The sequence below is a fragment of the Hevea brasiliensis genome, chromosome 10 (genome assembly GCF_030052815.1).
Source record: "Hevea brasiliensis isolate MT/VB/25A 57/8 chromosome 10, ASM3005281v1, whole genome shotgun sequence".
In the NCBI taxonomy this organism is placed as follows: Eukaryota; Viridiplantae; Streptophyta; class Magnoliopsida; order Malpighiales; family Euphorbiaceae; genus Hevea; species Hevea brasiliensis.
In genome coordinates, this window is record NC_079502.1 from 88118324 (window position 1) to 88124356 (window position 6033).

At 27.4% G+C, this 6033-nt stretch overlaps 1 non-coding gene across 1 annotated transcript; it reads right to left on the reverse strand.

The window, feature by feature from the left end:
* Positions 1-262: 262 nt before the first annotated feature.
* Positions 263-369, reverse strand: LOC131169886 (small nucleolar RNA R71). The gene has a single exon (XR_009140832.1). It is a non-coding gene; the product is annotated as a small nucleolar RNA R71 (small nucleolar RNA).
* Positions 370-6033: the final 5664 nt, after the last annotated feature.

Genomic DNA, 6033 nt, shown 5'->3' on the forward strand with positions numbered 1-6033 from the left:
TAGACTAATCCATTTGTTGCCTAAGTTTCATGGTCTTGCAAGTGAGGATCCACATAAGCATTTGAAGGAATTTCATGTTGTGTGTTCTAGCATGAAACCTCAACGAGTCTCCGAGGACCAGATTAAGCTTCGAGCTTTTCCCTTCTCACTGGAAGGCACAACTAAGGATTGGTTGTATTACCTTCCTTCTAGATCTGTCTACTCATGAAATGAGATGAAGCAGATATTTCTGGAGAAGTATTTTTCTGCTTCCCGTGCTGCCAATATAAGAAAAGAAATTTGTGGCATTGGACAGTACAATGGAGAGAGCTTATATGAGTATTGGGAACGATTTAAAAAACTGTGTGCAAGCTGTCCCCATCATCAAATAAGTGAGCAGCTTTTGATTCAGTATTTTTATAAAGGACTTCTACCAATGGACAGCAGTATGATAGATGCTGCTAATGGAGGTGCTTTGGTTGACAAGACACCAGACGAGGCAAGGAGGTTGATTGCTAACATGGCAGCAAATTCTCAGCAGTTTGGAATGAGGATGGATCACACACCTATGAAGGTTAATGAGGTAAGTACATCTAACCTTGAGAAATAAATTTCTGATTTAACTTCTTTGGTGAGGCAGTTGGCTATAGGGAATATGCAAACTATTAAGGTATGTGGAATTTGTTCGGGTTTGGGTCATGCTATTGACATGTGTCCTGTGTTATAAGAGAATGAATCAATGCAACATGCTAATGCAGTAGGACATTATGGACAGCCACAACGCAGGTATGATCCCTTTTTGAGTACTTATAATCCAGAATGGCGAGATCATCCCAATCTGAGTTATGGGAATCAACCTGCACAAATGTATCAACAACATCAATAGAAAAAACAGAATGATTATCAGCAGGATACTTTATGGCATCAAAGATATTAAATTTGATAGTCTCTCCATCAAACTCCATAGTTAAAGTACCCTCATCCACATCAATTTTTGTCTTGGTAGTTTTTAGGAAAGGTCTTCCAAATAAAATCAAAGCTGAGTTTGATGAGAGAGCACTATCATCCTCTATATCCAGAATGTAAAAATCTGCAGGCAAAATCAATCCTCCAACCTGTACCAACACATCCTCAACTACTCCCAATAGGTAAGCATTAGAACGATCAGCTAACTGAATAATGACACTGGTTTCTTTCAAAAACAATATCCATAACCTGAAAAAAAAATAACAATTTGAATAGAATAAGCGTTCAACTCACGAGTGTACATTAACTAACAACATTTATATATTTAGTCTTGCTAGTCATTATTATCACAGTTTCAATTTCCTTAATTCATTAGTTAAATATAAAGAAAAATTGCTATTTAGTCTTTGTATTTTAATGAAATTAACTATTTAATTCTTATATTTTTTTTAAAATACATTATATAGTTCTTATATTTTGCTTCCGTTAAACTATTTAGTCATTCCATCAAATTTTTCATTTTCATACTATTCAAACTGCTATTTAATTCCTCCATTTTAAGGAAACTAATTAATTGATCCCTATATTTTAAAAAACAATATTATTTAGTCAATCTATTTTAGTAAAACTAATTAGTTGGTTCATGTATATTTTGAAAAATTAGTATTTTGAAAAATATATTATTGGATAAAAATAGAAATTTTACTATTTAGAGAAAATCTGAATATATATATATATATATATATATATATATATATATATATAATTTTCAACTCCTTAGGTATCATTTTTGTGTTTTCTCTATTGAAAAATAGTTTTCTTTGATTACTTAGAAATTTAAGAAAACTAATTAACTTTTTATATAGATAGCTCGTACCATTTTTATCAATAAATGAAAATGAAGAGAGAATGAATGGGAGAAGGGTGTGGGTATAGAGAAAAAGAAATATGAAGAGAGAGAAATAAGGGTGAGAGAATTAGAGTAGTTTACGTATAAAAAATAATTATTAGACTAAATAGATATCGAAGTTAAATTACAAGGACTAACTAATGTATTTTTCAAAAATATAGAGACTAACTAATTAATTTTACTAAAATAAAAAAATTAAATAGTAGTTTGACTAGTATTAACTAACGAAAAAATTGATAGAGAGATTAAACAAATTAACGGAAGTAAAATATAAAGAATAAATAATATATTTTTTAAAATATAAAAATTAAATAATTAATTTAATTAAAATATATAAACTAAATAGTAATTTACCTTAAATATAAAACATAACATTTCATGTAAATAGTACATTATTACTTCAATAATACAATTGAATCATAATTGATGTATGACCATATTATTAGCTAAGGTTTATAAACAAATTGTAAATATAAATTTCGTGAAAAAAAAAAAGAAATAGATAAAATCCTTTTAAAATAATTCTTAGCAAAGACTGTCAGCTAGTAATTCGTTTTTTTCAGCCATAGTTCCTTTAATTGTCCACAACCATCGAGTCCAGACATAATTATGACTAACTTCAATAATTGAGTTCGAGATAGAGGTGCCACGTGGCACAAAGTTAGAGATCCACATGTTAGTGCATGTGTCATGAGTTGCTAATGTGGGACTGTGTGTCAGATGCTTAGTGGCTAACTTGGTGCTTGTGTGGCATTGAAATAGCAGTCAAAAGCTCGTCGGCACATTGTTGGCTCCATTGGTCGACCTTGGAGTTTCACGGCGACGAAGACGCCATTCAACTCAGTTGAAAGAAGAGGGACTTGCTAGTTATAACACTCGCCAAGATGAGGATCTTAAAGTGGCGAATCTATGGGGTTAAGAGGGATAGGAGAAATTTTGATCTTCTCCTCCTTGTGGCATTAACAATGCTATTAGGAGAGATTACTCATGTTGGTTGTTGGCAGAACGATGGTGGTAGCTTGGAGACCTTTTCAAATTTTGGGTTCCTTTTATAGCCGGAAACAGCTTGGTGGAAAACTGCCAAAAAATGTCGGTAACAAGTGAGGGGATAAAAAAGGAACTCTTATCATGCAGGAGTAATTTTATAGTCCTCCTGTTATTCCATGTAATTATATTTTGTGGGATTCATTATCACTCATTTAATATTTTATCACTAATTTATCATTCCAAATATATAAACCTGCATAGAATCATCGAGTTTGGATATAATTTCTCCCTTATATAGCATCCATTCCATGATCTAAGGGTCATTAAGGAAGGAATGCTAGCCGATCAACGATGGGGATTTACCTTAAAATTTCAAAAAGTTTCATTAACATGAAACTATATGCATTTAACGTCCAATTTCTTCAGTCGTTTTGTTGTTGAACCGTCACGGAAGACTCTTTCTCTTCTTTTAAGCAATTGACGATTGTAGACCTAGCCAAAGGCCGGTTTCAAATTTGAACCAGTGGTTTAGTGAACCTGACCGTTTAGCTTGAAACCGGTTCAAATTTTCCCTACTTGAAATGATTCCAATTCAAACATTGGTATTATCAAATTATAATACTTTTTTAGACACATTTACTTTGTTTCTAGTATAAAAAAATTAAAAAAGTTTCTTGTATAAAAAAATTAAAATAATCAAATCTAAACTCAATACAATTAAAAAAAAAATAAATAAATAAATAAAATTTTGCATTGGGCCTGTTTCGATTCAGGTTCAGTGAAGGGAATTGTAACCAGCCCCCTAACCCTGATTCCAAGCTAGTTTAAGGCCTAAAACTGTTGACCCAGTTTAGTTTGAATTTGACCTGATCGATTTTGGTTTAGCTCATGGGCTAAACCAACCCATGGTTAATGGGAAATTAACTGTAATTTTAACAATAGGGATTTACTTGTAGGCTTATTAAAATGTCAATGGCTAAATTACTTGATTTTAAAATTACAGAGACTAATTTGTAGCTTAACCAAATTTTAGGGTCTCAATTGCCAATAAAATAAAATCTTTAAGGGTAAATTATTTTCAGATTGAAAATAGAATTAAGAGTATTATGGTCATTTTTTTTTCAAATTAATAGTAACTTAATTGAAAATCTAATTATAGGACTAAGTTATAAGTTTTGTCAAATTTCAGGATCTAAATTATTTAGTTTTGAAAATATAGGAATTAAGTTATAGATTTTGGTAAATCTCAGGGATTAAATTATAGTTTACCCTATAATTTAATATTTTAAGATCATATTATTTTGTTAAATATAGTAAATAGAATTTAAATTTATATTTTGAATAATTATATATCTATCAAATTAAATTAAATTTTATTTCTCAAGTTATTATTAATTAATTTCCTCTAATTTTTTTTTTATAAAAATGTAACAATATAATATTTTTATAGTGTAAAAGAAATTAAAAAAGATCATGCATGATTTAAAAGATATATCTATTATAACAAATATAATAATAAGCATGCTCAAAGATTCCTCTAAAAAAAACTCAAAGATATTATCTTAAATATTATGCTAATATTCAAGAAATAATCTTAAAAAATATAAAAAGTCACAATATTTTTTTTTGGTTAATTTATGAGCTTCTGTTTTTTTTTTTTTTCCTCCTGTTGATTATTTTTTAGAAGTCTTCACTTCATTTTTCTAAAATTGAATCTTTTATACTTTTCAGTATTTGTAAAATTTTTTTAATTTTTTTACAATATTTTGAATTTTTTTAAAAAAAATATTAAACTAACTATATAAATTATTGAAAACTCATACAGTTAATGACATTGAAAACTTATACAGTTAATGACATACATCTATGTTCTGATCATTTGGTAATTGAAAATTTGATCAATTTTGAAATTTTGATTATCTAAAATGAAAAATTATAAAGACCCTTAAAATTTGCAAAGCTCATGAAATTAATCATATTATTATAAATTAGCAAATTAGCGATTTTATTGAGAATATATAAGAAATGGCTTTATATTTTAATATAACTATTTAGATAATTATCAATTTTAATGACTGGATTGTAACAATTATGTAAAAAAATTTTTAAACTTGAAGGTTAGATATGTATTTTTTAAAAAATAAAGATAAATATCATTTAATTATTAAATTTTAAAATAATTTGAGAAAATTTTCAAACTTAAAGGTTAGATATGTATTTTTGAAAAACAAAGATAAACAACATTTATTTATTAAATTTTAAAATAATTTGATTAATATTTTTTAAAAAATTATATTCACGTGGTGATGTTTTAAACACTTTTATTTAGTCAAGTGGCTTAATTTTATAAGTTTATGCCACATATTGATTTTTTAAGCACCTTTATTAAATGAGGTGGCATAATTTTATAAGCACTTTTTTAGGATAAATTTTAACAACTGTCCCTAAACTTGTCTAGTTGTAACATTACAGTCACTCAACTTAAAAATGTAACATAAAATCCCATCAACTTTTAAATTTTACACAGTAAAATCTCTCTAACCTCCAATTATTGATTCTTCAGTTAGATACTAACCTGAACAGTTAAAGCATAAAGTTTAGTCAGTATTTCTCTTTTCTCTCTTAAGTCATGTGTAGATTGAATAATTTTTTTCTCTATAGATAGAATCATTTTTCATGCATAAAGAGAATAATTTTATACTTTGTATAAGAGAGGAGAGAGAAATGTTAACTAAGCACCATGTGGAAACTATTCACATCAGTTTCTAATTAAAAAATCAGTAATTGAAAGTCAGAAGGATTTTACTATGCAAAATTTGAAAGTTTAGAGGATTTTGTGTTACATTTTAAAATTAAACGACTGTAGTGTTACAACTATATAAGTTTAGGGACAGTTGTGAAATTTATCCCGCTTTTTTAAGTACTAGTTTATTTTTTAAATGTGCCTTGTACGTTTTCTATACATATTGTATATATTTATAATTTAATATTTTTAATATAATATAATATTATTATAATATATTGATTATTATTATGATAACATAATAATTTTTTTTCATAACATGTATGTTGCATGTGCATTTTATCATTTTTAGATTTAAGTTAATGAAAATAAAAATATATTAATGAAAATAAGAGATATAAATTTGTGATTGAATATGGTAAAAGATGAAATTTATTATTATAATATA